We start from the raw sequence: 27,213 nt of genomic DNA, 5'->3' as shown, positions 1-27,213 counted from the left end.
CACTTCTCCTTCCCTGTCCATATTGACCCTTTGTTCGGTGCAATCCTCTTCTTCATACCTTTGTGTATCCTTGTTTCCACATTTAACTTATATATTCAATTCTTTTTTATATTCGTCGTCATTCAATGTAGGCTCAACTATCCTTTGGAATGCATATTCACAATGTCCCTTTGAATCTATGAGATAAATCAATTGTGGGTTTATTTTTGGAAAGTTCTCCTTTGATGCACGTGTAAGAGTAAGACAAGATTTCTTAGCTATTTGTGCCTTGCTGGTAGTTTATGTTGTTACTTCTCTTACAATTTCAAGGTCAATCACTTTGGGATGCTCTTCCTCTATCCGCCTATGAATTTCTTCATCATTACCATTGTTATAGCTCCAAATCTCACTCTTATGGTTTGTGATGCTGCACTTATGGCCTAGGGCAACCCGTCCTTCCAGACCTGGTCCAAAAATTTAAAAAACAGTGTTTTATTCCCTATACGCGACTTTGCCCTGTGTTAAACGCGTGTACACGCGGGTCTGTCCTACCCAACCCGCGTGTATATATTAAAACACTTAAAAAAAATATAATTTCCTCTTTTTCGGGCGGTGATCGCGGGTTTACCTGCTGGATCACCTGTTAGTGCCCGTGGCCCAACTGTTCCCAACCAACTCCTAACTAAAAAACTACTTTGGAGAGGGTATAAAAAGACATCAAAGGGAAGGCCAAGGGGAGAGAGAAAGGAGAGCAAGATTATTATGCTGAGATTTTTCCCTTAGACCAGGTCTGAAGTCCTTGGTGCATTCTGCACTTCCCCCATTTTGCATAGGAAACCCTTGTTTCCATGTGTATTGGTGATCATTCATCCTTGACATCATCATTGAGTAAGACTTGGAAGGAGCTCTTGTTGGAGGCTTGAGGCTGGAACGAATCCGGGAGGAAGCTTGCTTGGAGCCTGCTGAAGGTGTTCAGGTGATATCTTTCCGATATATGTACTTTATTTGCCTTTATATATAAAGAAACACGTCTTTGTTCCCGGATAATCTTTCTTTATGCTTATGAGATTCTTGTGTTGAATTCTTATGAAAGTGGTTACTTAAAGACTTTTTATAACTAACTTTATAGCATAAAGATGATTTATATATAAACTTCTATACATGTACTGTTGTGTTCTTTGATTTGTTTGTCTTGCAGGTCAAAGAAAGAAGAAGGGAACTCCAAGAAGGGTTTGCACCCTAACGGTCTTCTCGAACGTAGGACCTTAGGTATGTACCCTAAACATTAGGATTTGCTTAAAAGTAAAAAAGATGGTTGTGTGTGTGTGTTTCTTTGTATAAGCAATTTTCAGTCTGGTAGAGTCTTAGCCCAAAGGACCCTAGGGGTACTTTCCCTTCAACCAGAATTGGCGACTCCGCTGGGGATAATGAAGTCATGGACAATGATGAGGCATTAGATGCCTTACGGGGATGCGGATTGTTAAAATTCTTCAAGTTGCCGAATATGAAAGCAAATGTGCGTCTGCTCGAGAGACTTATTGATTATTGGGATGTCGAGGAAGAAGCTTTTATGATTGATCAGATGCCACTCAGGATAGAAGTGGAAGATATATATTTCATCACGGGCCTTTCCCGAAGGGGAGAGGTAGTACACTCCCGGGGCAGGACCCGGAATAGTCTCAGCGTAGACGACTATGTACAACTTTACTGCCCAGGTCATCGGAAGGTCGGGAGTCAGATCTCGATCCCACACGTGGCGAGTTTGTCACTGCGGATAATCTTGTTCACCATAGCTCGAGTGAACGGATCATTCATCATCATAAAATCATGCATCAAAAAGTCAATTACATATGTGTGTCCAAAAAATATACAAAATTGGGACTCAAATGCCCATAATCATGTCAGGCATATCTAATGCCTCGGCTCTGGATGAGCAGCTAAATAACTAACTATAGCAGTGGCCACGCACCGAAATACGCGAACCCAGTCACGTGGCATCCCAACCACATGACGCTGCATATCTGGAGGAAGGTCCTCTATCTCGGCCATCGGTACTTGGTAGCTCAATCTCGCCAAGTGTCGCTGGACGTTGTTGAGGGTCCTTTCCGCATTCGCAGCCTCCTCTTCGGCTCCTCGGCCACGCCGTCCATGCCGTGGGAATCCATCTGGTCGCACGGGCCCAATGTCTGGAACATGATCATCATATCAGTCATTTGAATCTCATCAAAAAAAATATATATTTTTCAAAGTTCATCATTATACTTGAAAAATCCTAAAAATCATAAAATCATAAAAATCAAAAAAATCTTACCGATCTCGCCCCATGCTGCATCTGGTGGCAACACTAGGTCAGGATCTCCTCGGAAATCCAGTCCAGCATAGGGGTAGTCGTCTATGGCGATGATCTGTTGCTCCCACCAAGCAAAAAAGTCGTCGTCGAATGCATTCCTGGGCACTTCCCCACCCCCCAGACGTTTCATCAAGTCAGCCCACCGGCCCATGCGTGGATCACGTGGACTACTGATGGGAACTGCTACCCTGGGGCGGAGTGCGGGAACCTTCTCGAAGAAAAAAGTGCATAAAATGGTTCCGTACCCAAAGTTCTTGGTCTGTCCCCTCCTGATAGAAGCAAGCTGCTCCTTCATGTTGGCAAGTAGAGGAGTACACCAGTCAAACACCGTGGTGAGACAGTCCACTGCTACGCTCATGTTTACCCGTGATGCCTGATGTAGCGAAGATGATCCGTTCACTCGAGCTATGGTGAACAAGATTATCCGCAGTGACAAACTCGCCACGTGTGGGATCGAGATCTGACTCCCGACCTTCCGATGACCTGGGCAGTAAAGTTGTACATAGTCGTCTACGCTGAGACTATTCCGGGTCCTGCCCCGGGAGTGTACTACCTCTCCCCTTCGGGAAAGGCCCGTGATGAAATATATATCTTCCACTTCTATCCTGAGTGGCATCTGATCAATCATAAAAGCTTCTTCCTCGACATCCCAATAATCAATAAGTCTCTCGAGCAGACGCACATTTGCTTTCATATTCGGCAACTTGAAGAATTTTAACAATCCGCATCCCCGTAAGGCATCTAATGCCTCATCATTGTCCATGACTTCATTATCTACAGCTGAGTGCTCTCTTTCACGCCATGTGAGAGTCATCCTGGAAGAAAAAATCATTTTCATCCATTAGTTTTATGTATAAAAATTTTTCGCTGCGCACACGCGGTTTACCCTCTACACAGTCGCGTGTAGGGCCGTCGTATACGCGATTTATATACATCCAACCCGCGTGTACGCCGCAGAACGATTTTTTGCAAAAATCTAACGGTGAAACACTAATTAAACTTCCTAAAAACTATCACAATTGATTGCAAGACAAGTTTAGTGCTTACCTGGAAGTTTTCGGCAAGTTTGAACGGTTGAATAAGTCACGGGGAAAGTTTGCTCCTTTTGCTCCACAATTTGCTCTCCAAGTCAAACGGTGAAAATGGTAAGTCCAAAATTTCTTTTCATAAGTTTTGAAAATGCAAAATTTTTTCAAAATTTTATTTTGTTTGGTTTCATGTCACTTTTAACTTGGGAGCTTGGCATGTCGAGATTGAGTTGTTTTTCAGGACATTTTGGACATTTTTCGACGGTTCGAGACGGTTCCATGACTGCTGACCCGTCATGGCAGGTATCGTGTTCTCATTGGCATATAGGTTAGGGACACCATTTTTCCGTTGCATTATGCATACTAGCCTCCATTTGACCGATACATCTGCCGTAGGGTCGACCCCATCATGTTATGGTTCGCAAGCCATTTTCACTCGCCGATTCTTTAAATCATGACATGATGGTAGAGCCATCCTTTTACATGGGCATCCTAGTTAGCACCTCACTGACATTTGTTGCCCATGCTGCTTCGTTTTGAGTAGGCTCGGGAGTCCTCTGTAGTCCCGCCATGACTTATGCGTTGAAGACTCATTCTTCTTTGCTTCTTCGCTTCGTTCTGGCCTTATACCCTAGAGGCTCCTATGTGTGTTGAGTTGTACTTCTGCATTGCATGTTGACCATTTGCACCTTTTGGCCTATAGCCGGCTTCACTTGGACTCGTGTTTAAGCCCACTTTTGACCATGACGTCTGCAAAATCAACCTTGCATACCCTTGACCTCTGCAGCTTGACATACCCAGACCCGTGGAAGGGACATACCTCTGAGTGGCACTGACCAGTTTTTCACCTCCCTGCATTGAGCATAGGAACGTTCCTTTCCCAGGAACTAGATCATCTGTTTCACCGACACTCGTTCTTTCCATTGTACCATAGCATTCTTTTATTCTTTTTCCGGCTTATCAGAAAAAGACAAAAAAAATTAAATATTCCAAAAAGAGCGGGAACAGGGACATTATTTCCATTTATTGTTGGCAACTAGAGTCAGTCGTGTCGCCCTTGAACAAAGCACTCAAAACAAAGTCTCCTCCGCATGGGTGGGATTTAGTTTGACTTAGGTAAGCCATAGCCTTGTTATCGAGTCAGTTCTCCCCCGATTGGTTATCTCTTCCAATCATATGGAGGGTTCGTTCGTGCCTCCTGCATGACGAACTTATACAGATTCATTATATGCTGCCACATAGTCACATTGAGTCGTGCTTTTGTTCAAGGGAAGTTAGCCTGAGTCGGCCTTTCTGCGGTGTCTCTTGACTCATTTTTCAGTCGGCCATCCCTGGTTGTCAGTGTCATGTCTATCATCACATCAGTTATATTGGTCCTTCACTCGTGCCGGTTTGAGAAGGTCCCCATTGACTTCTTGCTGGCGGGTCTTGTCCTTATCGACGACGACACATTGCTCTGAGGGCAGACCTAGAGACCGCACCCTGGCCCTATTTTCATTATTGATAGGTCACCTTGTGCTCAGCATCGATCAGTATCATGGGTCTTTGACTGAGTGGTTTCCCTTGTGTTCGACATCAGCATACATTATCACACATTGGGATTCGTGCAGTACCTTGGTTTCCATTTGACCCTATTGGTGGATACCTCGCCTCTGTGTCAGCTTTCATTATTGGTTGGTTCAGAGGGTTTCTGCCGTGCGCTAGCCACATCTTGTGTACGCCGGAAACGTACTTCGGTTGGGTTACTACATCTTTTTCGTCCGATTCCTTCCACATTATTGGCCTACGGGTTACACTCGCGCTAGATTGATGGAGGATGCCTTAATGCCTTCCTTCTAGCGGATCTTTCCCTATCGACTCCGACTCATTGCTCTGGGGCAAAGATCTAGAGTCCATTTGGCAGTACCTTGGGGTTTGCAGTCATTAGTGGCAGATTCCTCGCTATCGACAGTGGGAAACCATCATTGTCTCCTGATTGATAGATTCTTACAGGTGTTCGACTTCAGCTCATCTATTCACACTTGTTAGATTGTACTGGGTACCTTGACGCTCATTATCATTATCGGTGAGTAGTCTCGCGTTTGTTAACGGTATACATCAATGACCGGTAATCAAACGATTTCTCACATGGTCGACTTCAGATCATTTATTCCCATGGTGTAGAAATGTACCACGGCGGTCGGTGAAGACCTCAGGTTGTATCAGCATTCATTGGTTCACTTGACAGTTGCTCCTGTTGCTGCTATTTGATACCACTCCACCTTATATGTTGCAGTCAGTCATGGCGACATTCTATATGCTGGCACCTGAGTTTACAGTGTAGTACCATCCTATTCCGTCATGTTCAGTGGGTACCTTATGGGATCAGTCTTTGATTTCAGTGATCCGTTGCATCTTTCAGCATCATTGACAGTTTTATATGTGATATTCAGACATGTACTTACTCATTATGATCAGATGATCCATTATGTATTTTACAGTCATTTATACTTGTATACTTAGTGGATCCGCTTGTACTTGATATGCGGACATGCTTTACTTTTCCTGAGCATGGGTATGCCCGCCTCAGACAGTGTTTCTTTCTGATCTCCTTTTGGTGGCTTGGCAGGCTGAATTCTGGTGAAGTCCTCCTCGGTTTTTCGGCGGAGTTCCTTTCCTTGTACTTACTTAATATATTTCGGCCATCATGTTCCCCTTCTGACCTCATACATTAGGGGGCATCTGTTATAGCTCCAAATCTCACTCTTATGGTTTGTGATGCTACACTTATGGCCTAGGGCAACCCCTCCTTCCAGACCTGGTCCAAAAATTTAAAAAACAGTGTTTTATTCCCTATACGCTACTTTGCCCTGTGTTAAACGCGTGTACACGCGGGTCTGTCCTACCCAACCCGCGTGTATATATTAAAACACTTAAAAAAAATATAATTTCCTCTTTTTCGGGCGGTGATCGCGGGTTTACCTGCTGGATCACCTGTTAGTGCCCGTGGCCCAACTGTTCCCAACCAACTCCTAACTAAAAAACTACTTTGGAGAGGGTATAAAAAGACATCAAAGGGAAGGCCAAGGGGAGAGAGAAAGGAGAGCAAGATTATTATGCTGAGATTTTTCCCTTAGACCAGGTCTGAAGTCCTTGGTGCATTCTGCACTTCCCCCATTTTGCATAGGAAACCCTTGTTTCCATGTGTATTGGTGATCATTCATCCTTGACATCATCATTGAGTAAGACTTGGAAGGAGCTCTTGTTGGAGGCTCGAGGCTGGAACGAATCCGGGAGGAAGCTTGCTTGGAGCCTGCTAAAGGTGTTCAGGTGATATCTTTCCGATATATGTACTTTATTTGCCTTTATATATAAAGAAACACGTCTTTGTTCCCGAATAATCTTTCTTTATGCTTATGAGATTCTTGTGTTGAATTCTTATGAAAGTGGTTACTTAAAGACTTTTTATAACTAACTTTATAGCATAAAGATGATTTATATATAAACTTCTATACATGTACTGTTGTGTTCTTTGATTTGTTTGTCTTGCAGGTCAAAGAAAGAAGAAGGGAACTCCAAGAAGGGTTTGCACCCTAACGGTCTTCTCGAACGTAGGACCTTAGGTATGTACCCTAAACATTAGGATTTGCTTAAAAGTAAAAAAGATGGCTGTGTGTGTGTGTTTCTTTGTATAAGCAATTTTCAGTCTGGTAGAGTCTTAGCCCAAAGGACCCTAGGGGTACTTTCCCTTCAACCAACCATGAATAATTTTTTCTTCCAAAGGAGTGGCATATCTTGATAGGTGCTTTCCAAGCCTTTTTGATGATCCTTCAACGTGGGTATTGTGATCCAAACTTTCTATATTGATAGATGTTTTTTTCATCTACAACTGAAGCTTCTCCTTCAATCCCAACTGTATTCATCTTATTATTTGTGGTAGGTATTCCTTCCTCATTCTGAACTGACTTTTCTCTTCCATTAAAAACATACAATCCATAACGATTGTAAAACCTAGAGCATATCCATTCACCTACAAACAACATGTATGTAGAAATACAACAAAATTAGATATTAGAACATGTAGTACAGTCATTATCCAAAAAAAAATCTAAAGAGGTAATGTACTTGACACATTTTCTTACACAAGACCAAAATACAAAATAATAGGGAGTTCTAAAGGTATAGTCCCTTTAGAAAACACCCATGTATTCACAAATTTTGACTACATATCAAGTGTTACACTATATGCATATCATTAAAAAAATCTAGAGTATCTATGTTGTCCAAGGAGGAAACCAAATTTGAATTAGATAGAGTTTCTAGGGGAGAAAAAAATAACACTACCAAGGATGTTGTAAGTGGAGTTATGTGACCTTCCAATTGTAAAATTTCTAGCCATCTTCTCAAGCTTTTTTTCATCATTTTTCCTCTAAATCATATTCTTGTGTTCTATTAATATCTCAATTGTTGTCATTACTTGGGTGGCTAGCAGGTCCAAACATAGATTCAAAGCCATAATATGATCCTTAAGCTCAACCACAGTGACATCATAGCTAGGAATTATTTGTCTTCGATTCCCTTGATATTGAAACAAATGGAATACTTTGACAACAAATCCTACCCACCTGCAAGCTCAAACCAACTTTCCAAAGTCGAGGCATCCTAAAATATTTGTCTCTCCAATTGTTGAAATTGAAATATATGATGGCCATACAAAGAGGGGTCTTATCATGGTGGAGAGCCAAGCACTTGACTATCTTTAATGTTCTCAAATAAGTGTAAATACATGGCCCAACTAATTTCATGATAATGAATTGTAGTTCCTTCTTGTAGAGCATTCGATCCCCAATATCCCATGCCATAATTGGATACCAACCTATTTTAATCCTTTTATTGTATTTCATGGTGCTATTCACACATGTGAAGGACATATTCCTTGCAATTTTCAGAATGATTTCATAATTTCATATCCCCAAGATATGCACTAACAAACTCCCCTCACCCCACAATGTGACCGGTTTTTCATTTGTCTAGCTAGCAGATTTGTCTCCTTGGGTCATGGACAAGAGTTATGAAACTAGGTAGATTTGGGTGGAATCATTCCACACAGCATTCTTGATGGATGCGATTTCTTGGTTAGCCAATGGTCCATCAAACTATCTAGATATTAGAGTGCATGGATGGATTGATATTTTATAACATAGCAATTGTAAAAATGGATTATAAATTTAGATTTAAGGGAGTGGTGCCGAGATTTATGTGCCTTATGATATTATTGGAATCTCCCACAATAATTAACTTCTGAATTGGGTATTTTTCTGCAATATTCATACCTTGTAGCAGTGCATAAAACTTCTCTTATTTATTTGAAAATGTGCCCAAACTTGAGGTATAGGCTCACTAAATTTGTCCACTAGGGCTAATAAATGCCCCCTTGACCTATCACAACTAGGATTTTTTTAAACCCCTATCAAAAGGAAGGATGTATGAATCCCGTAATGTTAACCTTTCTCGATAACTTTCTTTAGAGGGATAATTGCGAGTGTTGTTACTAAGAGGAAAAGGGGAAAGATGAGCATGAATATTGAATTCATCCATCAATCTTGCTTCATATGAATCCAATAATTGAGTCTTATATAACTCGGGGCATTTCATTCAAATATGTTTCGCTAATAGGGATTTAGCTCTATTAGTTACTAGTGTTGGATTATTCTAAATGTCTTGGAATATAGCTTTGTTACATGTATGTAAAGGTTTCAAACACACATACTTGGGGAGTTTCATCCAAATTCATTTAAAAGGGGATTTCTTCTAAATTAATTGAGATGATGTTGGTGCTAAGCTTCAAAAAAATGAAGGGGAGATTCACATTCTAAAAAAAGAGGACATCGGGGAGGGTTATCAAGGAAGACCTGAGATTCATAACCAAGCTTCATTGTATAATTATATCAGCCCCAATACCTATATTTTATTTATTTATTTGGAGTTGGTTCCACAACCCGATAAAACTAAAAGAATTAGAGGAGCAAGATTCTTAAGGTGGAAGGAATCAAGCCCAAGTTCCAACCACACTAGTAACCTTTCAAGGTTCAGAATGAGGAAGAGAAAAGTTAGTTCAATTCAATTCATAACCAAGCCCTGAGTGAAAGATATAACTTCTCCTTGATTCCATTCAACATAAAATATGAACATATTCACCTAGAATTTTATCATTTTCCTTGCAATTGAAAAGTCCCCATTCTCACAAATTTTCCCTATTGTGGTTTGTTGTCCAATATATGATTGTCTTGCCGAAAAAGATTACTCTCATTTCTCACTTCTTTGAGAATATGTTTCATTTTGGCATGAAAGGTCTGTAGTATTTCCTTCATGAACTCTTCCATGTCAAACCTCATCTTCTTCAGCCTTCACTTTCTTTGTGTTCATATTTTGTGTGTCACCACCTGCAAGAATTTTACCAACCTCCTGAATATGTTTAGATATTCTCCTTCATGTAATTTTATGTATCAATTTTAATTTTCAACTTTAGAACCTTGAATCCTTTCCACAACATTAACATATGGTACGACCCCATGCTCGTGCTCTATTAGCTACTAGCATAGATCCATCTTAATGTTGGATATACCAAGTTCCAAGAGGGATAAAATGTATTTTCACTCTAAAAAAGGTTTGCACCTCAAGATATTTGATCCCTATTGTCATTTAATAGATACCGAGTTAATGTCTAGGTTTGTTTAATTATTAATAATTAATAATCATTTATATTTTTATGTAATTTGACTGAGTCAAAATATTACATAACATAACAGGATAAGACATTACAACATCTCTTCCATATTGGGTTGTAGAGTGCCTCTTCGTGCAATCACTAAATTTCTCTTAGAATCTAAATTTTTCCTGGATGTAGGAGGTATATCACCTCAGTTCTTAGCAGGAATCAAAAAGAGATTAAGTATGAGTATTGCAGAGTTTCTTTGAAACATTTGAATCCATAAAATTAAGTATGCATACTATAGAGCTGAAATAAAGTCAAAATAATATACACAATCTAGAGATTAAACATTGTTCATCAACAAGGAACCCTTGGCTAAAAACTTGGGATGTACCTAATCAACCCATATGGTGCAAAAAATGAACATTCAACACAGACATGCCTAAATAACATACTTATACCTAATCTTCCAAAGGGTGAATAAGGAAAAAACTTTTGAGCACTATCAAATCCCAATGAAGGATGAGCAATCCAAATAATTTCAATCTTTAAACAATGTGGCACACCAGTGAAGATTTTCTTGAAGAATAATACAGTAAGGGTCTTTAATGAATGTCCAATTACTCTTGGAAAATTGACACTCCCAAATTATGTGTTTCACCATTCTAGAATGATGACAGCCGCAAAGGAGGAATTTCATCATTTCAACATGTTTTCTCCCATACTAGTACCTTAGATGGTCATGTGGGAGGGCTTCGCATGTATCTTTTAAATTCCTATTTGTGATTTAGTCAATGTGCCAATGTTAAGTGCATACTCAAAAATTTTCTTTGAATCCTGGCAAACACTACTAGAACAACAACCGCTTCTTTTACGTGTTCACATTCTGGTCTTGGGTTAAAGACATGCTATATTTGTAGACAAGGCAGTGTATTCCGTAATGGGCACCTGTCTTAATTTGGGAAATATAAGACAAGGCTCTTAAATTCTATAGGTCTAATAGGTAAATTCTATTTAATGCTTGTTTCAATGCCAGAAGTGAAGACTTTAGCTTCTAAGCAACAAAACTCATCATCAATCGTGTCCAACATGGTCTTGTAATTTCACAAAAAAGGAGAGAGAGAATTTTCATTTTCAAAAATATGTATGTTCATTTTTTACATCGCCCTATCCAATATCACTTTCTTGTGCATATTTTTGACATGCAAACTAGATGAAGGTAGAACACATCATAAATAACCTAGATACAATATTAGATTGGCATAAACACATACCTTTAACATACATGAACTTGCTTCATCAACAAGCAATCTCTAGTTTGTGTTGGATTTTGTTACTCTGGTAGGTGCTTCAGTTTGTGTGTGATCATAATGAGATCCTATATTGTTTGTCAAGAAACCCCAAAAAATTTAGGGATTGTGAGGAGAACCCAGAATTAGGGCATCATATATCAGTTGTTATGAGGGCAGGTTGTGGAACGATTTTCTATTTTCTATATTTTTTTGTTTTATATGGTCTTCCAACAGATGGTGTAGTTCTTCCTTAAATTTTTGAGCTAAACATAGGAGTTTCTAGTGTGCCTGTGATGCTCGACGTATCACAGGTTCATGGAGGACCTTAGGCACATGTCTCTGGATAAAATCTAATGAATTTTATGTTCCTCGCATAATGAATTTATAACAAAAATTGGCTTGGCCTATCACGGCTCAAAGAGGTGCTTTTCTTGTGGAGTACTTTTGAGAATTATGGAAGAATTTATATGTGGTGTCTTGCTGCTATTTTTTGTGTGCCTATCTTGCCATGCATGAGTGGATCTTCTTCTATTATTTTCCATATGTCCTTGGCACTTCTTCCATTAAATATATGAGCCAAAACACGAAGATAAAGTGCTTTGGTTGATGAAGTTACTATCATATTTTTTTTAAGGGAGATTCCATATTTGTCTCTAGGAGGTTGGAATTGTTCCTGGTGGGGTTACATGCTGATTTGAGGATGCTTGTTTTGGAAAATGGAAGTTCCCTATATTGGGGTTTCATCATGCTTTGAATGATCTATTTTTCATGGAGAAAATAAGGCACCTAGGTGCATGTGCTTTTGATGGAGATATATTCATGGCTATCCACTTGTGCTTTTTCAGGAGTTATATGCTTGGTATAGAGGGAATCTTATGTGAGTGTTGATGGGCGCCAGTATTGTAGCAAGAATGTTTCAACTCCTAGGGCTACCACCTTCACTTCATCAACCCGGGGTTCGTACAAACTTGAAGGTGACAATGTTGTATGCACATTAGATGCAATGGTCTACTCTTGTCACTTTTCAACTGGGGTGATAGACCACTAGGGTTTCTCAAACCAGCCTTCTATTGACTAGAATAATTTCTGACTACGAAATGGAGAAGGGAAAATTGTCTTTAATGAAAGAAAAAGAATCTTTCCTACTTTAAGGAATGAAATATTGAATTGGAAAATGCTTATAAAGTGCCATGAAATCATCTAGATATTAATTTACACATTTTTCTTGCAAAAGAAACCTAGATTAACATTGTTGATAACATGTGATGATCTAGACTAACTGAGCATGGAATCTAATCTAAGAAGTATTATTATTGTTGCATGCATGTGCTAATTTAGAAATTGTAGTAAAAGCTCTTTTTTGATGTTTTAATTTTATGAATGCAAATTCTAATCTTCACGTGTTTTTTGGCATGGGAGATAGGTATGGAGGAAGAGGTATGGACTAGTCTCAAGGGCATGGAAGTGAAGGAGAGGCTTAATCCAAGCTCAGATGACAATTTTACTAAATTCAGGCTCAAAACATGCTCCTACAAGGTTTCATGTAGTACTACTACAGGATGTCCTAGTTCTACTATAAGATGCCCTGTTTTACTACAAGAAATAGGTCGAAAGCTTAGGAGATGGGAGGAAAGGTATAATGAAGTGTGGGAAAGGTATCTGATGGAGAAATAGGGCATGGAGGGGGGAAACAATATCCAAGGCTCATTCAAATGCTTCAAGATGTGATCCGGATTTAAACAGGAACGCAACAAATTACAGAGATAACCATATACACAAAGATGCAGCGGAAATAATACTTCATTTTATTAATAGGAAATACTGAAATATGCTTACAATCAGAAATGGAAATAAACTAGCTAGGGCGATGGTAGCTTATCTCTGAGAAGAGATGTGATGGCTACATGCCTCTGAACTGTCTTACAATGAGGCTCGAAGGCCTATTTATTGTTGAGAAACAATGGAAAACCCTTAACATTCCAAAACTTAACCCTAGGAGATGAAACGCCAAACTGTGGGCCCCGTTTGGGGGTAAGTTGGTACATCAACTTCCCGGGGTCGTAACTTTGGCATATGATCTCCGTTTGACGCGCATGATAGCCCGTTGGAAAGATCTCTCCGAGGACTACGACGAAAAAGACAATTTTTATCAGAAAAATCGCTGGCGGTGGATTTCCCAAAAAACGTCGTTTAGGGCCTCAAAACGGCTCCGGAAGTTCAGGACCCGAAAAACTGCTAAAAATAGTAAGTTGTGCTACAATTAAGGAAACTGAAAATACTGAGAAAGACAATGGTGGGGGTCCAGGTGGACTTGGCAGGTGTCCACCAATATCCACCTGGATCATTCCTCCCCCCTTAGGAAGCAATGGTCCCCATTGCGTTGAGCTCCTCCATGAGATGAGGAAACTTCTGCTGAACTTGTTCCCTGGTGAGCCACTTGCCCTGCTGAAGGAGTTGGCCTGCTTTGACAACTCGATATAGTTGGATATTCTGTTGGCGAGTGTTCTTGATCTGTGTGTCCATGATCCGATCAGTTGCAGCTTGTTCCATGCAATCTGGATTTAATTCTGTGGGTTTGAGCTGTTCTGCAATGTCGGATGTGTCTAGCAATGGTGGAAAGTATGGCCGAAGGCGGTCCACATTGAACACTGGGTGCAGGCCAAGGAATGGGGGAATGCTGAGCTCAAATGCATTGTCTCCCATAGCCTTAGTAATGGTGTAAGGACCATATCGGAGTGGTCTCAATTTCCGATAGGCTCCAGTAAGGCGTTCCTTTTGCAAATGCAACCAGACTTTGTCGCCCACCTGAAACTTGTGTGGCACCCAATGTTGATCATGTCGCTGCTTGTACTTGGCATTTGATTTCTCAAGAATGTCATGGACCTGCTGGCGAATATGTTGGATGCGCTCAATGAAGCTGGTGGCCTTATCTATTTCGGACTGGACATGAGCTGAATTCATGTGAGTGGCTGCAAGTGGCATGGCCACATCAATGGGACATAGTGGCTGGAATCCCAAACCCACCTGAAAAGGGCTATGGCCAGTGGAGCTGTGAAGAGCTCGGTTGTAGCTGTGCTGAACATAGGGGAGGCTCTCGTCCCATGTGCGTGGATGCTTTGAATTATACATGCGCAGGATGTGCACAATCATCCTATTGACAACCTCTGTCTGGCCATCAGTTTGAGGATGGAAGGCTGTGGACTTCGTGAGTTTGGTGTCCAGCATTGACCAGAGACTGGACCAAAATGTGCTGAGAAACCGACTGTCCCGATCTGAGATGATAGACTGTGGGATCCCAAAGTGCACCCACACTCGTTCAAAGAAGAGTTTAGCAGTGGCTTCTGCTGTGATATTCTTCTTGCAGGCCATCATAATGGCCATCTTTGAGAACCTGTCGACGACCACAAAAACACAGTCATTTCCATGCTTAGTGGAAGGAAGGCCTGACATGTAATCCATGGAGATGGATTCCCAAGGTCGACTAGGGGTAGGCAACGGGGTATAGAGGCCTTGCTTCTTAATGGTCGGTTTGGCAATGGCACAGGCAGTACATGATCGGATGTACTTCCCAACATCCTGTCGAAGATTCGGCCAATAGAAATAGTTTTGCAGTACTGCCACTGTTTTCTCACCCCGAAATGCCCAGCAGCCCGACTGTAGAGTGCTTCCCAAATCATCTTGGCACGCTCGCTTGAAGGAACACAAAGGTGACCGAGGTGGCATAATAGGGCATCCTGGAGGTGAAAATCTGCAACCTGCCGACCCTCCAAGAGTGTCTGGTATGTGTGGCCGAATTCTGGGTCGCTTTTGTAGAGAAGTGGCCAATCAGAAGTCTCGTGCCCACAAGAGTTGAGCACGGTGGTTAGCGCCATGATCAGTGGTCGACTGAGGCAATCTGCAACATTATTGGTGCTGCCCTTTTTATACTTGATATTCAAGTGAAACTGTTGCAGGTATGTAGACCACTTCTGATGGCGATCATTCTGCAATTTCCCTTGGGTCTGTATGAACTGCAGAGGTCGGTGGTCTGTGTGGATGACCGTTTCCTTCCCCAAAATGTAATGCTTCCATTGTTGGCAGGCATGTACAATGGAATACATCTCTTTATCATAAGTGGGGTACTTCCGGACTGTGTCTGAAAGTGTTTCACTGTGATATGCCACTGGATGTCCATGTTGAGTAAGGACTGCCCCAATAGCATAGTCAGAGGCATCTGTCTCGACCTCAAATGGTTGTTGTAAATCTGGTAACGCGAGCACTGGTGCCGTGCAGAGGCGATCCTTCAACTCCCTGAATGCCTTCTGTTGAGATTCAGACCAAAAGAATTTTGCTTTCGCCCCGCCCTTGGTGACTTGACTCAAGGGCCAAGAAATATGAGAAAACCCCAACACAAACCTGCGGTAGAAGTTGGCAAGACCTAGAAAGCTGCGGAGCTCTGTTAGAGTGGTTGGAGAGGGCCAATCCCGAATGACTTGGACCTTGGCTGGATCGACATGCACCCCCTGTTCATCAATGATGTATCCCAGATACTGAACCTCGCTCATGCCAAAAGTGCATTTCTCCAAATTGGCACATAGCTTGTGTTGCCGCAGTGTTTGGAGAACCTGTCGGATGTGGTGGAGGTGCTCTTCCCAACTCTGGCTGAAGATCAGAATGTCATCCAAGTATACTACTACAAAGGAGTTGGTGAATGGCCGCAAGATGTCATCCATTAGCCTCATAAAGGTTGCAGGAGCATTCGTCAATCCGAAAGGCATGACCAACCATTCGAGGAGGCCCTCCTTGGATTTGAAGGCAGTCTTCCACACATCTGAGGGTTCGATTGGTACCTGGTGATATCCTGACTTCAGATCGATCTTGCTGAAATATTTCGCCCCCTTTAGTTGGTCTAGGAGGTCATCAATTCGCGGGATCGGGTACCTATTACGGACAGTGATCTTGTTCAGCGCCCGATAGTCAATACAGAGTCTCCATGTCCCATCCTTCTTCTGTACCAACACTATCGGGCTCCCACAGGATGAAGAACTCGGACGGATGTGACCTTTCTGTAGGAGCTCCTGAATCTGCCTCTTGATTTCATTGTTCTCCAGAACGGAGCGCCGATAAATTGGTCCATTGGGTAGCGGCGCACCTGGGGTCAAATCGATGGAGTGCTTGACCTGACAGTGCAGAGGAACCCCTGCCGGGGAGGTGAAGATGTCTTCGTACTCCTCCACAATCTTGTCCATCTGCAGCTGCCGTGCAGAGGGACCCCGTTTGGAGGCCGCGGCCACTATCTTCTTCTTCCCTTGAGGTCGTATCATCAGGAAAACAAATTTCCTGGTTTTGGAAATGATCTTACTGCATTGTTTTGCAGTAATCAAAGAGATGGTGGCAGGTGGTGCTACCTCTGGTATCCTAAACAACTTATTTCCCAATGTGATAATAACAGCACGGGGCCTTGATTCATACACAGCATGTCGCTTCCACAAGTATGGTTGTCCTAGTAATACATCACAAACTTCAAGGGGAGCAATGTCACACAATACCTCATCCGTGAAGGGCTTGATGTTGTACGGAAGACGACACTGCTAGCTCACGCGAAGATCTCGTCCTTGGTGAAGCCACCGAATGGTGTATGGCTGTGGATGTGCTGTGGTCGGTAAGCCCAACCGCTTCACGACCTCTGCCGAAATGAGGTTCTTTTGACTCCCGCTATCAACAATGAACTGTATCGGGGAGCCCTTTACCCACAACTGGGAGTGAAAGAGACGCTCCTCCTCCTCTGGATCTTCGGGTTCACTTTTCTGGATCTTTGCGGTAGCAACAGTGGCGTTGGGGTCTGCATCAATGATCTGCTTCCCTTTTTCATACCCCTTATCGGGTTCTGACTTAGAGTCGGAACATGCATCTGATTCTGAAACCTTTATCTCAGCCACCAGTGACTGCTTGGCCCGACACTCACTTGTGTTGTGAGTAGAGCTCTTATGGAACTCGCACCATTTTCCAGTGTCCTTTCTCGACTTCGCGGCGCTGTTCTTTGCTTGCAGCTTCGGCTGGTTGTCTTGGGCTGTCCCGCCTTAGCTTTGTCCTTTGTTCTGTGGTTTAGGGGCACCTTTCCCCTGCTTTGGATTCGCAGATCCAAAGTCTCGCTTCTTTTGTTTAAACTTCTGCTCGACCTTGACGGCATACCGGTATGCTGCGCCGAGCGAGGGGATGTTTAGGAACTGTATTTCTTCCTGAATGTACTTATGAAGGCAGCCACGGTATTTGAGTATCAAATGTTGCTCCGAATCCTTGATACCCAACTTTGTGCGAAGGGTATGGAAAAGATTGGTGAACTCCGGCACGTCTTGGTCCCTTCCCTGCCGTACCGTGGTCCACTTTATGTATTCATCCTCATAGCTCCCGACAGGGTAGTACTGCTCCTTGATGGCATCCCAGAACGAATCCCAGGTGGGTGCGGCTGAAAATAGTGAGCCAGTACTTTCATCCTTCTGCTCGCAGTAGGTTTCCCACCAGTCCTTGACGTGGGGGGCTGCTTTGAGAAGAGCAAAAACAATCTTTTCGCGACTCGAAAATTCATGAACAGAAAAATAACCCTCTAGCAGATTTAACCATTTATCTACGGCATCGGCGTCTATCTGACCCTCGAATATGGGGATTTCAAAATTAACTTGTACCTTAAAGGGTGTGGCGTTTCCAGAAGAGCTGCTGGAAGCCGATGCGCCGCTTCTGGGTAGCCGCTGAAGGATCTGCGCAAAGCTGTCCATCATCGCGTTCCGTTGTCGCTCGAGCGCTTCTTCGAGCAAGATTTTGATGGGATCTCCTGCCCCCTCGTCTTTCTTCTCGTCCGCCATGGGAGGCCGTCGGGATTTGCGAGGCTGGTCTTGCAAAGGTTCAACCAGTTCGAGCCCTAACTCCTTATATCCCGACCTTGTTGGGGACATGCAAAGAAAAACAGAGAAAAAGCAGACCGCTCTGATACCACTGATCCGGATTTAAACAGGAACGCAACAAATTACAGAGATAACCATATACACAAAGATGCAGCGGAAATAATACTTCATTTTATTAATAGGAAATACTGAAATATGCTTATAATCAGAAATGGAAATAAACTAGCTAGGGCGATGGTAGCTTATCTCTGAGAAGAGATGTGATGGCTACATGCCTCTGAACTATCTTACAATGAGGCTCGAAGGCCTATTTATTGTTGAGAAACAATGGAAAACCCTTAACATTCCAAAACCTAACCCTAGGAGATGAAACGCCAAACTGTGGGCCCCGTTTGGGGGTAAGTTGGTACATCAACTTCCCGGGGTCGTAACTTTGGCATATGATCTCCGTTTGACGCGCATGATAGCTCGTTGGAAAGATCTCTCCGAGGACTACGACGAAAAAGACAAATTTTATCAGAAAAATCGCTGGCGGTGGATTTCCCAAAAAACGTCGTTTAGGACCTCAAAACGGCTCCAGAAGTTCAGGACCCGAAAAACTGCTAAAAATAGTAAGTTGTGCTACAATTAAGGAAACTGAAAATACTGAGAAAGACAATGGTGGGGGTCCAGGTGGACTTGGCAGGTGTCCACCAATATCCACCTGGATCAAGATGGTTATATTTTTTTAATGGAAATGGTGATTTTTCTTACAAAACAAGAATTCGGATTTAGGGTTTAGTGGACTTTGGAAGCATGGGTGGATAAGACTTGGATGAGGCAAATGAGATGAGGTCTCCCTAAAAATTAGAAGCTCCTGCAACAACATACACTTTGGTCTTCATTTAGGCACAAATTCATCTATACATGAAAGAGATTCATTGAATGGAGGAAAATAGAGTTATTATTAGCTAATGGCTAAGTTCATGAATGGAATTTCTTTGAAACCAATGCAAAACTTAAGAGATCAAAAATGACAATTGAAAATAATCCTAAGAAACTCAAAGACAATGACCTACTCATCAAGAAACCCTAGATCATGTAGTAAAACAAGAAATCTATTTTTGGGTTGTGTGAATGGAACCCTCAAGTCATGATCCCATAAGGGAGATGAGGTGAAAGCCACTATCACAATATTTTCTGGAGTGTCCATTGTTACTAAGATACCATTGATCTAACTATCCAAAAATGGAAGAAAACTAATTAATCATCCAAATAATTGAAGATTAGCAAAACCAAAATCACTTCAGCAGCTAACTATGAATGTAATTTAAGCAAACATGTACAATAAGAGGAACCTCTGCTTCTAGGGTTGGGCCCTAACCTAAGAGCTTCATCCCTCTGAGTCAACTCAATGTTGGATCAACGGAATGCTTCTCATCTTCATTAAAATATCAAAAGTACATAAGAGTCATCAATCACAATGTATTAGCTCGAAAATGCCTCTTGGCTATAACAAAAAAAGTCAAATCCTAATGAGGCTCTAGGCCTTCTTATTTATAAAACTAAAGCTACCAAAAACTTCCTTAAGTTGAGTGAGGCTTGGCTCCCAACTCGAGATCAACTGGTTTTAAAATATCATTGGCTTGGCTGCCAATCTCCTATATTCCCTCTTGCTTGTCTACTTCAATTTCCTTCACTTTAATTAGCCAAAATTTCTCCAAAACCTGCAATCAATTCACATTCGACCACAAGACATTGCATCTTATCTTTACCCTTCTCATAAAGAAAAATATAAAAAATCATGTAAGGAAATGTGAGAAAAGTTGATTTTAATAGGTTCGAGAGTGGCATTAAGGTCCATATAATTTACCCATTGATTAGCCTCATCATCACCCTACTGAAAGTGTTTCTCATCCCCTGAGTAACTCAATCTATGTCCATGTCTTTCATCTCTTTAGTGGCCTCCCTGACATTCCAGGATTTTGTTGTAGTATCCTCCTCTTATGGATAAAATCCTGTATGGTTCTCTATTTCCTCCCACTTCTTTTTTCCTTCTTCTTCCTTTCTTCCTTCTAACATACCCAAGAGAAATGGTGGACTGAGTTTCAAGCCAATCCAATTGAATTTGAGTCTTTTTAGTTCCTTATTATACAGTGGGGTCCTCTCTAGTGCATCCCTCACTATTTCATGGGAATGATACTCCCTGATCTTTAGGCTATAGGGTAAGGTGTTCCATCTCCTTTTGCATGCTTTCTAGCTTTCATCCCCTAGCACTCTCAAAGTGTCCTCAAAATGAGTGATTTCTTCCTCTTCTGTAGCTAGGTATCTTGGTGTAAGCTAGGTATCATTGGCGATGAGGTTGTGGGTGTTAATGACAACCATAGAATTGCCATGTCTTGCTTTGCTATAAAGGGTCTATGTTTCTTCTCTTTCCAATACCCTTTTTACTTCCATAGCCTTGGCCTCCTCATGACTCATCCATGATGCCAAGGCCATCAGTTGTAAGTCCCCTAGCTTTGGATTGGGGTCCCACACATTCAAATCCTTTAAGGCCAAGTTATGTAGGTAGAATTCATATATCTTGGCCATGTCCTACATGGTTCTTTGGTCGCAGAGCTCAATGAACTGCCTATAGTTCTGGAATGGCATAGTTCCTCATTGTGCTAGGATTTTTATCTGAAACTAAAGCCATTTTTCTTCATGGTATATGTCATATGATTTTATTGGCATCCTGCATTGGAGTGTCTCCATGGAGAGACTAGCCATAACTGCCAATTGGCTATCATTTTCATGTACTTGCCTCCTCAACCATCTATTCTTAGCCTCTAGCTAAGTTTCATCACTCTTTCCCTATCTCTTATCCTACTCAACTCTTTTCCCATCTCTAGCAGCTTATTTTACATATGAAACACATCCTCTGCACTTTTTGATTTATCAATTTGCATCTAGCGATGTGTCCTTGCTCTCTCCTTTTCAAGCTCAAAGAATAGAGGGATGGAATTTTTTTGTGGTATCACTCTCCCTCCCTCAATGAATCTATAATAGGAGCTGAGATTTGGCCATGGGCTAGGTTCCTACAACTCTTGGGACTCTCCCTTTACTGTCTTTGAAGTATTTTTCTCCCCCTTTGCGTGTGTTACTACTTATTTTCCTTCCTGTTGCCTTTGTTGTCCTTCCTACTCCTGTTTTTGTGTTTCCCATAGTTTTGACAGAGTCTCCTGTAGGACTGTCTCTGTTTCGTGTAGGTCTGCCTATGTTTCCTATGGAAGGCCTTTCCCTTTTTGAAAATGGGTCAAAGGTTCTTTAAATTTTTTTTTGCTGAGGTTGAATTGGTGACAGGCCTCCTAACATAGGTGATTGGTGACCTCGGGGAAGCCTGTTGTGATGTGCCATCTTCACCTCTCATTCCTAGAGAGACTAATGTTTCTTGTTCTCTGGGTGAGTCCTCAATGAATATAAGAATTTGGCAAGTGTTTGAGACCTCCCTTTATTTATCCTAGTTCTCTTTCTTGTTCTAAAGTATAGCAAAGTCTACCTCTGCCTCTTTCTTTTTTATTTTATAGGTTTACTTAGAGAAGTCAAGGCAGCAACTTCCTCCTTATTTATGGGCTCAGGAGACACTCTTGGGGATTCCCCTCATTCCTTGCTATGTATTTAAGGACTTGATCCATCCTTTTGTGCTTCTTCCCTATTGTCCTTTTCATCCTCTATCTCATTTATTTATGTCTCCTCTTCTTCCTCTGGTTTTTCTTCTTCTTCTCCATGCTCCTCTTCTTCAGGCTCTTCTTCCTCTTCTTCACCACTAGAAGTAGGGTCTCTTTCATACTCAATGGCTTTAATTACATCTTGTCTGTTCATGTCTGCAAATGTTGACCACATAATAGGGTTTCTTAAGTTGCTTAGGGCATCTTCTAGTATGAGCTTAATCAAATGATGATGTGCTAGTTGTTGATGTTTCCCTTCTTGTACTTTGATGCTCATGTCTATTATTGACTGCAACAAAAAGTAGGGCATACTAAGTCTTCTATGAGGAGGTAAATCTTCTCCAAATTTCAGCTCATGGAGGAGTCTAAATTAGTAACCATAGACTATATTGAGCCTGCCCTCACAAGAAATATACTTGAGAATGTGGTAGATTACTTCATCCCAAGGATATGGAATTCTCCCCTTTCTAATCCAATTTTTGTCTTGAATTAGTTCCTCTCCTTCCAAGGAAAAAATATTCTCGGCCAGAGTGCTGCTAGCTTTATCCTCTTTCCTCCATTGTAAACCTAGAGGAAGTTTAGTGATCTTGCTAATGCTTTCAGGGGTAATTGTTACTAACAATCCCCTCACTACAGTAGTGGCACTGACTCTAGCTAGAGGTATGAGTGACATTGAAAATTCCCTAGCTATATGATCATCATATCCCCTAAGTAGCTCGAAGAATCCCAACCATTAATGCCTTGTAAAGATTTCTACCACATGAGGATGTTGATGTATTCTAGTTGTTCTGGTGGGTTCCCTTCTATTGGAACCCCCTGAAATCTTCTCTCTCTGTTAATTTGATTATATGAAGTTTTGGTGGCTATAGCTTAATAATTTTCCCAGGTGATGAGGGTTTAGATTTTTTGAGGGTGATGACTAAAATCCACCCTTTACTCTACCCAATACTCCACACAATTTTGCCTATCTCTGTGCACACTGTAATCACTAAAAGAAATAACAATTTCTTTTCTTTTCTCTTTACAAATGAAAGCACAAAAGATATGGCACATACCTCTCACTGCAGCGCCTTAGTTGAGTATAATTCTTGAATTGCTAGCCCTAGGCACCCCCTCACAATGTTTTTGACAATTCTCACTATTTCCTATAGTTTTCTTGTAGGTGATCACTGTAGGATGGTCGAGACTAGCTTTCCTCATTGTTTCCTGTAGTTTCCCTGTGTTTCCTATAGGTTCTCACTATAGGATGGACAAGTCTATCTTTTCCTTCGATGGCTCCTCCAAGTGGTCCCAGCTCTCAAAATTTTGTAATGAACAATGTCTTGCATGAAAGTTAGGGAATATTTCCATTTATGGTCGATTTTATTGAGTGATGTGCTATCTCGCTGAGTACGTATTTCTCCTTTTGGACCATTGGTCCCACTATTAGTTATCATGGAACCCTTCCTCGTAATGATCACCCACTCTTGTACCATATAACTCGACCACTTTTTCGATTCATTCCCTTTGATGTGACCTTTCCACATGTTCAATTGATTAGCACTTTAAATTTTTGTTATCAGGCTGAGGGTGGCCAAGTTAATTGGCCACCTTCGCTTATAAAACCAACTTTTTCATATTCCTACAGTTTTAGTCATATTCATTCTTATGAGAGAGTGTGGATGAGTTGACATACATGTGGCTTCCTTTTCTTGGTTGATGCATGCTGGTGGGTGGCTCTACTATGTTGCTCATGGTTCAGGTACATCTTCTCTATTGCTCTCTTTTTGTTGATTTTGTTCTGTTGATCAGTTGTCTTCTTGTCAATGTGCATGTGTTGGATTCCTCTTTTGCTGTTGAGCTTTGGAGAGTTTCCATAGTGTCTACAGTTGTGTTTCTCCCCTTTCAATGCATGGGTTCTAAAGGTTGAGCTGGATATTATTACTACTGCAAAATAGGTTGCTACAAGGTTTCCTATAGTACTACTATAGGAAATCCTATAGTTGCCCTTCTTTTTTTTCTGAATTTATGTGGCCTTTCTTTTGATTGGAGGGTGAATAGATATTGGAGTGAGTGGAAGGCATGGCCATGGAGTGTTAGGTGAGGTAGGCTGTTGGTGGTATGCCCCTTTGATATTTCTTCATTTCTTCTATTCTTCTTCTTCTTCTTCCTCTTTTTTTTTATTTTTTATTTTTATTTTGTATTCTTCTAAGTAGATTTTTTTGATGGAAATAGAGGGTGACATGGTCATGACGGGGTGTTGGTTGAGATGTGTCAAAGTAAATGGCCTCCTTTTTCTATCCAAAATAGGTCTGCATCATGATTTTTCCATCAGACTCCCATTCTTGTAGATTTTCAGGACTCCATATAGTACTACAGGAAACTCCTGTAGTAACTACAAGAAATCTTGTAGAAGTCACAGAATTGCCTGAAAATTGGATTTTTCTATGGTTGGAGATGAGTATGAATGAATGAACATGGGCGTCGTGGACGAGATGAAATGAATGAAGAAAAACATTGGTTTTTGCATGGCTTTCTTCCCTCTGATCTCTGTGTCCATTATCTTCTTGAAAACCTACAAAAACTAGAATTGTTATGAGTGGGAATGTTTGAGGTCCCTGCCATTATTTTTCTACTTTTTCTCTTTTCTCTTTATTTTTCTTTTGAAATACAACCAGGTTGCCTCAAAGGAGGTTTTCATCCTAGTTTCCTACCCTAGGTTCCTCAAAGGAGGTTTTCACCCAAGGGTCTTTTATTTTTCTCTTTTCCCTTTCTTTTTTTAACTCTTGGGCTTCCTTAGGAGGTTTTCAACCCAAGAGTGGGCGTTAGGTGAATCATGTAGGTTTTCACTTGGGTCTCTTACTATATTTTTTTTTCAAAGAATCAACAATATTCAAGAACTTGGTGAGGTGGAAGTAATGACTCCTTCAATCACCATTACTGCCTTACTGATACTACTCATGAACTCCTTCTTTGACAAAGACTTTTTGTAGACTTTCAATATATACCCATTGAAAAGTAATGGGATACCTTCTTCATCAATGGCTCTTATCTGAACATCCCCATTTTCATGCCATTTTTCTATCACATATGAGCCCAGCCATCTCGTCATCAACTTGCCTTTGAAATCCTTGAACCTGGAGTCATATAGCAGAGCCCAGTCACCTTCTTGAAATAGTTTCTCTCTGATATTTTTGTCATGTAAAACATTTCTTTGTACTTGAACCACCTCTATGTGCAAGAGGGCATGCATCCTGAATTCAGCTAACCCATTGAGATGGAGGAGCCTCTCTTGGTATGCCCTTGTAACATCTAGATCCAACTATGCTACCATCCTTAAAGTGTTAGTCAAACTCAATGGAGAGGAGATCCTTCTTCCCATAAACCAAATCGTAAGGGGTGAATCCATTGGTTGTCTTCCAAGTTTTATTGTAGTTCCAAGTGGCCTCCACTAGTCTGTCAGCCCAATCTTTCCTGTTACTACTCACCACTTTTGTCAGAATGCTTTCCAATGCTCTATTGGTGACTTCTACTTGTCCATTGGCCTGAGGGTGGTAAGGATTTAACTTCATGTGCTTGATCTTGTGTTAGCTTAAGAAATTTTCAATCATGTGTGAGGTGCACTGAGTGCCTTGATTAGTGACTAGATCTCTAGGGTATCCAAACTTGTAAAACATATTCTCCCTTAAGAACTCATCCACTTTCTCTTTTGTGGCTACCTTGACAAATTTGGTTTCAACCCACTTTGTTAATTAGTCAGTGCACACAATTATGTACTTTTTCTATCCTGATGGAGGATCAATGGGCCTAATGAAATCCATGCCCTGCTTGTCAAATGGCTCAAAATTTGTTTGAGGTTGCAAAGTAAATTTCATCCCTGGGAGTAGGTTTCCCCATTCTTTGGCACCAGTCGCATTGGTTGGTATATCTTCTTGCACCTTGGTGGAGAGTGGGCCAATAGTATCTAGCTTGTAATACCTTGAAGGCTATCCTTTTAGCTACATAGTGACTTGCACAAGGCCCATAATGACAGGCTAGAAGGATGTCAAAAACGTCCTCCTCCCTAACACATCTGCTCAGAATTTAATTTGGTCCCAGCTTGAAGAGATTGCCCCCAATCCAAGTGAATGGGGCACTTTTCCTTATAATTATGCTCATTTCCTTGGAGGAAAGATTTGGAGCGAACTGTGAATATACTAAGTAGTTGGCTATGTTAGCAAAGAACAGAGAGAGAACTGAAATGGTGAATAAATTCTCATCTGGTAGCTAGTCATCGACCATTCCTTCCTCACCTGCAGGCAAAGCCAATCTGGACAAAAAATTTGCAACTACATTTTCTCTAATAGACTTATAAATAATAGTTAGATCAAAATATTGTAACAAAAGTAACCATCTAATAATTCAGGCATTCACATCAAGTTTTTTCATCAAATATCTGATCATAGCATGGTCAGTATGTACAAAGGTCTGGTAACTAGTAATTTAATGTCTAAATTTATTCAAGTAATGGACAACATTTAGGAGCTCCTTTTCAGTCATAGTGTCATTTAACTCAGCTTTGGGCAATCTTTTGCTGATTAAATAAATGGCATAAGGTAGCTTGTCATCTATCTGGACCAAAGCTACTCCTATAGATTTGTCTAAAGCATCGGCATGCATGTCAAAAGGAAGAGCCCAATTTGGGACTAGAGTATAGGTGCAGTAGTCAACTTGTCCTTTAGGGTTTCTAGGGCCTCTTGGCATCTTTTTGACCATAAAAATTCAGAGTCCTTGGCCAACAGTCCAAACAAAGGTGAGGCTACCTTGCTGAAGTATTTTATGAATCTCCTATAGTATCCAACTAATCCTAAGAAACTTCTGACATCCCTCTACTTCTGAGGAGTAGGGACCCTCTTTATGGTAGCAATCTTATTTGGGTCTACTTGCAGTCCTTCCTAGGATACTGAGTGACCTAGAACAGTCCCTGCAGTCATAAAGAACTCACACTTCTCGAGACTAAGGGATAGGTTCATTTCAATGCATTTCTTTAATACCTTTCCCAAGTTAGAGAGAGCCTCCAGGAAATCACACCCATAGGGGGTGAAATCATCCATGTAAATTTCCATAGAATCATGGACTAGCTCTGCAAAGATGTTGAGGACTACCCTCTGAAAAGTGGCAGGGGCATTGAATAAACAAAAAGGAAGGACTCTATAAGAAAAGGTACCCCAGGGACAGTTGAAGGTAGTTTTATCCTGGTCCTCTGGGCTCATCTGGATTTGATTCTAACCACTGAATCCATCCAAGAAAGAGAAGAAATTCTTTCCTGCGAGATCATCTAATACTTGGTC

This window comes from Pinus tabuliformis, chromosome 6 (genome assembly GCF_031772625.1).
Source record: "Pinus tabuliformis cultivar Carrire ecotype Pingquan chromosome 6, CPIR1, whole genome shotgun sequence".
In the NCBI taxonomy this organism is placed as follows: Eukaryota; Viridiplantae; Streptophyta; class Pinopsida; order Pinales; family Pinaceae; genus Pinus; species Pinus tabuliformis.
Note: the sequence above shows the minus strand (reverse complement) of the source record.